At 43.0% G+C, this 12,185-nt stretch overlaps 1 protein-coding gene across 1 annotated transcript in view; it reads left to right on the top strand.

Moving 5' to 3' along the window:
- MTTP (microsomal triglyceride transfer protein) overlaps positions 1-12,185 on the top strand; it is a 61,282-nt gene that overhangs the window by 1,618 nt on the left and 47,479 nt on the right. The gene's annotated exons all lie outside the window — the stretch shown is intronic.

Genomic DNA, 12,185 nt, shown 5'->3' with positions numbered 1-12,185 from the left:
AACAGCTGTTCAGTTGTTCCTCAGGGATCTGTGTTATGAATAATTACATATTTTTTCATAATTAATAGTTGGCACCCTTAGATATTTTTTTAAACTTGTTACTTTAAAAACCCTCATAGTTGAGTCAATAAGTTTTCTTTTAACTTTATAGTTATGGTGCAAAATTTGAAGTGATTATAGTATCAATCCAAAGCAAGCATCAAAAAAGTACCAGAAAAAAAAGGTAAAATCATGAAATAATTTCATGTTTATTGATTTGTAAAATTCATGTGTTTGACACATTTTCTGAGTTCCATATTTTTTGTCTTGGTTTTGATACAAAGACAACTAAATCATGATTGGTATCCTTAAGGAATCCCTAGTCTAGTTGGAGAACCAGCAGCAAATAAATACTATATAACACATAACATGTGTGAGATGCTTGTACATGGATGGAAAGGAGCAACTGAATGCACCTAGAGTCAAGAGACATAGTTTCAGAAGTTGAATAAGTTTGCTCCATCTTGAAAAGTAAGTAGGGGTTTTTGAGATAAAAAGAGAAAGGTATTTAAAATATTGGGAACAGTGGAAGTAAAGACATGGCATAGTTTGGCACATGACTGAAAAGTTTTGAGTAGGATGAGGAAGGAAGAGAGAATAGTTCTGAGGGTTTTTGTAATCTGGACAACTGTAGGAATGTAATTGTGTTAACTGGATCATTTAGAGAGTAGTAGAAGAAAAATAGGTTTTGCAAAAAATAGTTTGGTTTTGACTATGGGTTCTGTGAGTAAAGGACATCTAAGTAGAAACAGATTTCATAATCACATAGTTGGTAGTTTAAGCCAACATAAGAGATTCAAATCAAAGAGATGTTAGTCCATGGTTACAAACCTATAATGGTTACTAGTGGCCCGGTGCACGAAATTCATGCATGTGGGGTTAGGTGTGTCCCTCAGCCCGGCCTACACGCTCTCCAATCTGGTACCCCTTGGGGGATGTCCGACTGCCGATTTAGGTCCTTGGGATCAGGCCTAAACCGGCAGTCAGACATCCCTCTCACAATCCGGGACCACTGGCTCCTAACCACTCGCCTGCCTGATTGCCCCTAACCACTTCTGCCTGCCGGCCTGATCGCCCCCTAACCTCTCCCCTGCCGACCTGATTGATGCCTAACTGCTCCCTGCTGGCCTGATCGCCCCCAGCTGCCCTCCCCTGCCGGCCCAATCGCCTCTAACTTCCCTTCCCTGCCAACTCGATCACCCCTAACTGCCCTCACCTGCCGCAACCTGCCTTCTCCACTGGGACCCGCCTCCTCCATGTGAGGCGGCGGAGATGCCGGGACCGGCCTACTCCATGCCATGTGGAGCCGTGGGACCCCCAGACCTCACCACATGGAGCGGCTGCCAGGCCCTGCCTCCGCTGTACGTGTGGCCATCTTGTGGCGGTCATCTTGTGGCGGCCATCTTGTGACGACGTCACGCACGAGGGTCACCTAGGCTTTTATTAGTATAGATGAGGACTAGAAGGTAAGAAAAGAGAAAAACTATCCGGGAGAACAGTGTCACAAACAGGAGAGCACATTCTCTGTTTAATCAGGGTACAAGTTCCAAGTAGAAATGTGGGCCTAATGACATCAGATCTCAATTTTTTAAGAGCAGCCAGAAATCTGAATCTTTATGTGAAACGTGGTTTTTAAATGGTGTCAGCGATTTAAAAAAAATACTGAGCAGGCTAAACAAAACATGTCTGGGAACCACATTCAGACGATCGGTTGCCAGTTTGTTAACTTGGACTGTATATTGTAGAGAGAAGGGGGCTATAGAAGAACCAGAATTTTAGGACACAGAAACATACTAGTAAATACATTTATGAGCTCCTCCAAATGTTTGGCCTGAGAACATTGGTCAATCATCACAAATGTCATTATTTTAAGCCTAATTCTGATATCTCATTAAGTTTGAGAGTACTCTGCAGCAAGTTGAGAGTGGGGAGGTATGGGAATAGAGCACATTTGTGGTACAGTCAGACTTCCAGATCTGCAGGTATCACATTGTCATGTTCAACCAACCAAGCATCAAAAAAATATATATTTTTTAAAGTTACATTGTTGCTGATGTGTACTATAGGGTGGGACAAAAGTAGGTTTACAGTTGTGAGTTCAGGAAACAGTTTATTCTCATTATTTATTAATTACTAGGGCCCGGTGCATGAAATTTGTGCATGGGGGGTTGGGGAAAGGGTGTCCCTCAGCCCAGCCTGTACCCTCTCCAATCTAGGACCCCTCAGGGGATAACCGGCAGTCAGACATCCCTCTAACAATCCAGAACTACTGGCTCCTAACCGCTTGCCTGCCTGCCTGATTGTCCCTAACTTCTTTTGCCTGCCAGCCTGATGGTCTCTAACTGCACCCCTGCTGGCTTGATTGCCCCTAACCACCTCTGCCTCAGCCCCGCATCTGGGACCCAGGATTCCCTCCTCCAGCCGACCACAGGCACCCGGGATCCGGGCTTCCCTCCCTCTGGTCAGCCATAGGCATCCAGGCCGGCTGCAGCCGCAGAGGATGGTGGGCAGGTGTCTTCACCTGGGCTGCAGCTGCAAGTGCTGGCTCCTGAGACCGCGGGGTGGGCGGCTTCTCCGTCTCCTGGGCCACAGCCAGCCGCAGGTGCTGGTGCCCGGGACTGCGGGATGGGCGGCTTCTCCATCTACCAGGCTGTAGCCAGCCGTAGTTGCTGGCACCTGGACCACAGGCGAGCAGCTTCTCCGTCTTCCCTGGGATGCAGTGTGGGCGACTTCTCCAGCTGGCTGCAGCCTGGGATCATGGGGCAGGCAGTTTCTTCGTCTCCCAGGCTGCACCCAGCCTCAGGTGCTGGGGCCCAGTTTCTCCATCTCCCCCAGGACATGGGGCAGGCTGACGTGAGGCTTTTGCTCCTGTCTGTGGCCTGATCACGGGGCAGGTGGCTTCTTCGTCTCCCGGGCTGCAGCCAGCTTCAGATGCTGGCGCCCAACTTCTCCGATCCCCACAGGCCCGAAGCGGCGGAGGGGGGGGTGGGAAGGCAGGGCTGCCGCCATGTTTTCAGTTTAATTTGCATACTCACTCTGATTGGCTGGTAGCGTAGCGGAGTGACGGTAATTTGCATGTTTTTCTTTTATTAGTGTAGATTATCTTTTTCATAGAACAACTGTAAACCTGCTTTTGCTCCATCCTATATGTAGGTAAGCCTACAATGTTTGTGCTCTGTTGAACATATACAGATTATTTTTTTGTGATTATTCCCTAAAAATACAGTGTAACAACTATTTACACAATGTTTACATTGTATTAGATATCACAAGTAATCTAGAGATGATTATATAGTATAAAGTATACAGGAGGAAGTGCATTGATTATATGCAAATAGCACCTCATCCTATATATAACTAGTGGCTCTGTGCATGAATTCGTGCACATTGAAAGGAAATTAATTAAAAGAAATATTTTAATATTGCTATTCGCCCTTTCTCTATAATACAAGTGTCAGAGATTAAAATAAAATAATAAAATGTTCATGAAAATAACATAGAAATTGATTAATAAAAACAGTAACAACATGATATAACAACGAATATTTTCCATGAAATTTTTACTGTCAGAATCTTTGTTTATCATTAATATTTTTAAATATGCCAGGTATTCTGGAAAATTTATATCATTTGGACAAACTTTGCCTTTGCTAAAACATTGAGTAAATTTTCCATCAAATGATTTTTCATTGGAGAAATTTAGGGATAGGCAAAATTGGCATGCAACAGTCATTCCACCACACTGTGTTCAATAATTGCATCCTCATTTACCTCATTTTCACTATGAAGGCAGTTCCTACCAGTATTGGTAGTACTTGTCAATGACTGTTCTTCAGACATATTACATCGACAACATCGCTTTCTTTCAGCCTCAGAGATATGTTGTGCCAGCAGTTGGTCTTCAGATACATTCTGTCAAGGACGCCGGTTTCTTTGGGCTTCAGAGGTACATTGTGGCAGTAGTTGGTCTTCAGACATATTCTGTTGACAATTTCGGCTTCAGAATGTCAATAAAATGTGATGTCATTACCGGGCTCCCACAGCCACTGTTTGCAAGCTGGGCTGGGCTGTGGACTGCATTTTGTGCCATGGCAGCGTTGGCTGCGATTTGGTGGACTGTTGCTCTGGGGTGGTGGTGGGGCCTGTGTCCCACTTGGGGGAAGCCAAGTGTTGCTTTGTCAGCACCAGGTCCGCAGTGCCATTTCTCTGTGTGCGTCAAGGCAGCTTCTGCATTGAGCGTCTGCCCCCTGGTGGTCAGTGCATGTCATAGCGACCAGTCAGACAGTGGGAAGAACACTTAGCATATTAGCCTTTTATATCCTATGTAATAAAAGGCCAGCAACTGAACAGAGGAATGACCAGTCGACCAGTCACTATGATGCACACTGACCACCAGGAGGAAGATGCTCAACACAGGAGTTGCTCCCTGGTGATCAGTGTGCTACCACAGTGGGAGTGCCGCTCAGCTGACCGGAATGAGTGGCTGCTCCCACTGTGAACCCTAGGCCGACGGGCAGGAACCCGGGCTGCTATTGTCACCTCCTTGCCTCAGGATCCTCCTCCTCGCTCCCTACCTCCTCCTCTGGACGCCCCATAAGCCCCGCAGTGCCGCCACCAGGATCGCAGAGCTGACCCTGGAGGCTGGGAGGCAGGTTCGTGGCCGCCATGGGACTGAGGCCTACTCCACCGCCTCTCAGTGCTATTGTCCCTGAGCTCGGCCCCGACCAGGTCCCCTGCAGCGGTGAGTGGTCCAGCTCCACAGAAGATGCTGGACCAGAGAGCAGCTGCTCAGAGAGTGGGTCCATAAGAAGATTAGAATTCTCAGATGGGTTTAAGCATTCAGATAACTGGGATGAGTGGTGTTCCCACAAACTGGGATGAGTGGTGCTCCCACAGCAGGCTGATTCCCTCGGGCCACGCCTCTCACCAGTGCACAAATCCCATGCACCGGGCCTCTAGTCTATATATATACATATACATATACATATACATATACATATACATATACATATACATATACATATACAAAACCCTAATATGCAAACAGACTGAACGGCGGAACAACTGAACAACCAGTCATTATGATGGGCACTGACCATCAGGGGGCTTGTGTGGAACACGGTGGGTGTTGGCAACAGGTGGCAGAGCACGGAACATGGTGGGTATTGGCTGTGGCAGGATGGTGGAGCAGGTGAGCAGGGGTGCCAGACCAAGGTGGGGCGCCGGTTGCTGTTATCAGGGTGAGCCTCTGGTGGCTACTGAAAATTCTTTGCTCCTGTGCACTGCGGTCCCACCGGGCACTCGCACCCGCTGCCAGCCCTGGCCCTGTTTGCACTGGCTGCTGGCACTGGCCCCACTTGCACCCTCTGCTGGTGCCGGAGCCGCTGCTCGCACCTGCTGCTGGCGCCCAGCGCCGGCCCCAATCACTCCATGCCGTCAGTGGGTGCAAGTGGGCCTGGCACTGTCAGCACGTGGGAGCGGCAGCGGTGGGAGCAAGGCTGCTGGCAGGGGATGGGGGTCGCGATGGGAGGGGCCAAGTGGGGGGTACAGAGGATGGCCCGAGAGCCGCCCCTGTGCCCACCGCAGCCTCACGGCCCATAGTTCCTTTCAAGGTGCATGAATTCGTGCACTGGGCCCCTAGTATATAGATAAAAGCCTAATATGCAAATTGACAGAACAGAAGAACAACTGGTGGAACAACCGGTTGCTATGACACACACTGACCACCAGGGGGCAGATGCTCAACACAGTAGCTGCCCCCAATCACCCTGCCAGTCGCCCCGGAGGGGACGGGGCCAGCCGGCGACTGCTTCCCAATTGTCCCATCGCCTCCTGCAGAGGGAGATGACTGGCAGCAGCGGGGGGCGGGGCTGTGATCAGGCGGCGCCAGGCTGGCCAAGGTGGGTGCCAGAGGGGGCCCTCAATCACCCCGCCAGTCGCCCCACAGATCAGCCCTGATTGCCGGCCAGACCTAGGGATTCTAAGCCATGCATGAATTTTGTGCATCAGGCCTCTAGTTTTACATAAGGGACTCAAGTGCCCTTGGATTTCACTATCTGGGGTGGCATCCTGAAACTAACCCCCTAAGGGACAACTGTACATTAATTTCTAGTTAGGAAAATCAAATATAAACTAATTTTTTTAAAAGCCTTGCAAGTTATAGAAAAGCAGGAACAACCTATCGTTCCAACTTGAATTTTAATTGCTTTCAAAGCTATAAGAAATGTTTAAAATGGTGGGTTTGTTTTTGTTTTCCAATTCCTTATTCACACCCCTCCCAGGTAATATTGAAAACTCTAGGAAGGCCCTAACTGCTTTGGCTCAGTGGATAGAGCGTGGGCCTGCAGACTCAAGGGTCCCAGGTTCGATTCCGGTCAAGGGCCATGTACCTTGGTTGCGGGCACATCCCCAGTAGGGGGTGTGCAGGAAGCAGCTGATTGATGTTTCTCTCTCATTGATGTTTCTAACTCTCTATCCTTCTCCCTTCTTCTCTGTAAAAAATCAATAAAATATATTTTAAAAAAAAGAAAACTCTAGGAAGGTGACTACAGAGGCAGTGTAGTCTGAATCGCCTCATAGAAACAGGTAGAGTATGTATGATAGACAAAGAACACTAATATCAGCATGCTCAGATCATAGCTACAAAACTAAGTGAAAAAGATTTCTTATAAAGCTCAGAATATGAGTGGCTGGGTAGGTATGATAGACAAAGAACACTAATATCAGCATGCTCAGATCATAGCTACAAAACTAAGTGAAAAAGATTTCTTATAAAGCTCAGAATATGAGTGGCTGGGAACAAATCAATTCGGTGTCAACATCTGTGCAGGAGGAAACAGTGGAGAGACAACATAGCATCTGAAGGCTATAAGAATGGGAGGTCCACAAACTGCCAACAGGTATTCACTGAAAAGCCAGGGAAACCAATGTGAAATCAGCAAAACTTGCAGATTGTAATTTCAGGGTGAGTACAAAGGGATGAGCAGGAAGCTCTGAAAGTGCCGAAGGGTATGTATGTGGGGGTAGGGGAACTACGAACTCTCAAAACTTAAACCTGAGCTCCCTTATTGGACAAAGCCCAACACTAAGGAGGAACTTCTAGGAGGAGAAATCAAATTAATCAGGATATAAATAATAAAGGCAAAGAAAAAAAAAAAACACAACAAAACAGGTCCAGATAAATGTGGGAGAGAAGAGGAGGCAGAGCTCAAATAAGAAAACACCAGAAAGGACACTCTAGAACCATGAGGCTAGAAAAGATACTCTACTCACCCCTCTCTCTTAAAAGTACAGAATAACTTATTTAGCCTAAAAGTATACCACAAAGTAGGATCATAGTTTAATCCTATTAAAAGTTGTAATACAAATGAATATGAAGCAGAAAAATAGATGAAAAGTATAACCCAATATTTTAAAATGAGAAAATTTTTAAATGATAGAATATAGAAAGAATAACATAAACCTAAAAATTCAAAGTGATTTGGAGAAAAGATTTAAAGTGACAGAACTCAGAAAAGAATATGTAGTATAACAAGTACATAAATATGTCCAATATCATACTGGAAGTCCTAGCTAGTACAATAAGACAAGAAAAGGAAATAAAAAGAAGTGAAACTGTTCTCAAATGACATGATTGTCTTTGTGAAAAACTCTTCCAAATCAACAACAACAAAATCCTTATGGAACTAATTAGTGGTTATAGTAAGATCACAGAATACAAGGTTACCATACAAAAGTCAATTGATTTCCTATTTACTATCAATGAACATTTGGAACTTGAAATTAAAAAAAAATTAGACCCCAAAATAGAAATACTTAGGTATAAATCTAACAAAACATATACAGGATCTATATGAGGAAAACTACAAACCTACCGTATTTTCCGGCGAATAAGACGACTGGGCATATAGAAGATTTTCCTGGGTTAAAAAGTTGTCTTATACGCCAGAAAATATGGTAATGTAGGAAATAAAGATCTAATTAAATGTAAAGATATTCTGTGTTCATGGCCTGGAAGACTTGATGTAGAAATAGCATATTTTGTACCCAGATTTTGGTTTCTAATACCATCTATAATAATAAAAGCGTAATATGCTAAATTAGACCAGACGTCATTCTGGATGTGATTCTGGATGTCCTTCCGGATGAAGCTGGGTCCAGAAGGAAGCCTGGGTCCTGAGTGCCTGCCGGCAGCTGGAATGAAGCCCGGGTCCCAGGTGCCAGAGGGAAGCCGATGCTGGCAGCCAGGAGAAGGAAGGCCTACTCTTGCATGAATTTTGTGCATCGGGCCTCTGGTCTATATATATAAAAGCCAAATGACCAGAATGACTGGTCGCTATGGCACACACTGTGGTGGCCACCTGGCTGGATTGGGGCCCCAATCGCCCCCCCCAACCTCGGTGGCCCCTCCCCCCAGCCAGCCCTGCCCCCGATTGGCCCCCATCAGGGTGGGCTGGCTGGACCCCACCCGTGCATAAATTCGTGTACCGGACCTTGAGTTCTTTAATAAAAGGAATCAGAGCTCCTTGGAGAAATGACAAGATGAAAATATATAAGATGAAACTGGAGCATTTAGTAGTGCCAGAAAGTAAGGAAATGCTTAGACAGACAGAGATGTCAAAGGAACACAGGAGCCAACTGGAAAAGCTCCCAATGGCCAAAGCTGTCACAATGCTGATTCCCTAACTGAATTGTATTTTACTGAAACCACTTAAGGATAACTTGAAGTGCCCCCTAAACATTTTTTTTTCATTGATTCTAAGGACAGAGTAAAGTGGTTCTGATGCTATAAAGACTTTATTCCTGTATTGCTATCATACTTCCTGACATACTACATCTATATCTAATTGGGTAATACATTTTCTTCCACGTTTAGTGGGGTGAAATTCATTTATCTTCTAATCAAGGAAAACGAGTTAACTCCTAACAACCTCTGATATGTAACAGAAATACAACTGTACTTTGGAATTAGTCATCCATCTTTATTTCATAGTCTCTTATTTATCACTGCAATATAGTAGTATAGCAGTGCCCTGTACTACCAGTGGAATGTCATTGTCTTAAAATATATTATTTTGACCTGGCTCAGATCAGTATTTTCCTCTATAATTTCAGCCAGGCACCTCTAATCACAACAGCCAAATGTTCTGTTAGCTTCCATACCCCAAATTGTGTGGACTTACTAAAGGATAGTCCTGATTAACAATACTATATCATCCATAATAAATCAACTTTTCCATTTTCTATCTCTATTTTTTTGTTGTTGTTAATCCTCATTCAAGGATTTTTTTTCATTGATTTTTTTCAGAGAGAGTGAAAGGAAGGGAGAGAGATGGAGAGAGAAACATTAATGTGAGAGAGACTGGTTGCCTCCCACACGTGCCCCGACCAAAACCAGGGATGGAGCCACAACTAAGGTATATACCCTTGATGGGAATCAAACCTGCAACCCTTCAGTCTTTGAGCCAACGCTCTAACAACTGAGCAAAACTGGATAATGTGCTAACATTTTTAAGTGAAGGAGAATATTGGGTCTAGATTTCAAGGTTTGTTTATACTCCTTAAATCATTTTACTAAATCTGAGTCTTATTTTTCTAATGTAAAATAATTATTAGGATATAATATAAAAATGTAAAGTGCTTAGCATAGTGTATTCTACATAGTAATCATTCCATAGATGGCAACTCTTGTTATTTTTATTCTGTGCTGTGCTTCTGTATTGCTTCACATGTCATGTAAAATAGCTGATGTGCTTTGGGAGGTACAGTTTCTCCCACATATATTGTACAACTAGTGGCCCAGTGCACGAACTCATGCACATTGAAATGAAATTAATTAGAAGAAATATTTTAATATCGCTATTCGCCCTTTCTCTATAATAGAAGTGTCAAACAAATTCATGATCGACAATGACAGATCGAAATACATGTGTGCAATTGGCACCAGCGAAAGCTTTATATGTATCTTGCATGCGTGAGTCAACTTAGCCTTTTATAAATATAGAACAAACGTACTTAATTAGACCTGCTTTCTGATTTAGCTAAACTTTTTCCAGCCCCATGAAGCACCCCAACTTTTCTTTCAGGTAATTGTCAGCAACACAGCAGTAAATATCAACATGAAGCAGATTATTATTGTAGATCATGCAGGGAGAACAAAGGGTAAAATATTTAACTGCAGCAGTGTTTGACTATATTCTGCGCAGTGAGAAAACCTGACGTCATTTTCAAGGTCCACCATTTCTTTCTTTTCTGTCCAGTCAAGTTTCTAAACTTCTAAATCGCCATTTTCTGGCTAATGAAAAGAAAATAAGACTCCACTGAGTCTCCTATCTACCTGCCTCAGGACTTCTGTGAGGATCAAATGAGATGAGGCATGGGAAAATGCTTCACTGACATTTGGTTACAGTGTAAAGTGTTTCAACCTGGCTATAAAGCAAGTCATGTTTCTGGGCTGAAGAAACTGTAAGGAGGCTAGTTGTCACTAGGGAGAGGAAGCTGGGTGTTACTATGTGATGTCATTACCTGGATGGAGGGAAGGCCACTTAGCATATTAGCCTTTTATATATATAGAAGATGTTTGCTCTGCTTGATCAACAAAGCAACAGAGGAGAATGCCTCTTTTTTGGTAACAAAATTCAATGAATATGGAAAGTGGCATTAATTTTAAGTCTTTCAAGTGTCGTTGTAAATAGAAAAGATTATAACAAAATAGAAAAGAATGATGTTATTTATTGCCAACAGAAGCAGCCTTATTTGAGCAATCTATGTTGAAATGACTAATACAGTGAATTATAGGAGCTTTCCAGTAGAAAGCTAATGCTCGAGTGAAACAGTATTTATTAGGCAATAGTGATATGCCTTTTATTGGTTGGACTCTGGCACCTGACAACAAATGGTACTTTTACCTGAGAGACACGTATCATGCACCATTTAGTCTGTGTAACTGAGCCTCAAATGGAAATACAAAAGACAGTTCTCATAGAATCACATACGATTCAAACTGGTTCTTAATTTAAATAAATAAGAATGTAAAGTTTGAGTGACTATAATGGCTTCATATCCCTATGTATGTAATGCTGAGATTGTGGAAACATACAGAAATCTATTCATATGTAAAGCAATAAAGGATTTTCACATCACCTTGTATTTATAATGCCTACTATTCATAAAAACTTAAATTTCTTCAACAAAGGTATTTTTCTAAGAATGGTCTTGTTTGTTTACCCCAGGAAAACTTGTTATTTATAAGTTATAACATTAATGTGATAGTTACAGCCAAACATTTTATTTTTGTATGGGTACTTTTGCCATAATTTATATACAAAGGTTATGACAGCAAATGAAGTTCTAATTTCAATGGATGACATAGATGAACAATTTTCAGCTTTAAATTTTTTACATAAACTTTGTAGATTTTAAATTTTATGTTTCATCTTGTAGCCCTATCAAGTTGGCTATCTTTTACCTGTGTTGTCTAAACTAGATTCTAGAAAAGAGTTTTGAGAAAGACAAAGAGTAGATTTGAGAACCCATTTTATAATTTAATATGGCCTTAAGTATTTTCAAGTTCATTCATACAGTCTTTCACCAGTACTTTAGTCCCCCTTTGCCAAAACCACCCTACATGCCACCCAAACCACCTTATTTTAGTAAGTTTTGTCCATATTAGGTCCCTTGCAGGAGTTTCCAAGGATAAAAGTTGGTTCAGTTAATTTGGTCTTAGCCATACTAGAGTATTTGCTTTGATTCTAGAGAAGTATCCTAATTAATTTTCTGTAGCAAAAGTGTTAAGGGCTGGATTTCCCCTCTGGATCTCACCCTAGAAATGGGATTCAGAAAGCCCCGGGACTCCATCCAGCACATTGGGGGACTCAGACAACTGTTTCTTGTTATAGATATAGCTAGAGGCCTACTATGATATTAATACACTAGCAGGCCTGCTAGTACATTAATAATAGGCAGTGCGGATTTACTACAATCCTTTATCGTTTCACACATAAAGAGTTATCTAGGTTTCAGAAATGAACGTTCTATCTACTCTAACATTACTTTAAAGTGATTTGTGGTGGTACAACTTGAATTTTTTAAGTTTAAGCCTAAAATTCAGAGTGATTTATTCCAATAGCATGCACACAGGTGGTATA

The sequence above is a fragment of the Cnephaeus nilssonii genome (genome assembly GCF_951640355.1).
Source record: "Cnephaeus nilssonii genome assembly, chromosome: 1".
NCBI lineage: Eukaryota > Metazoa > Chordata > Mammalia > Chiroptera > Vespertilionidae > Cnephaeus > Cnephaeus nilssonii.
Note: the sequence above shows the minus strand (reverse complement) of the source record. Positions and strands in the feature narration are given on the sequence as shown.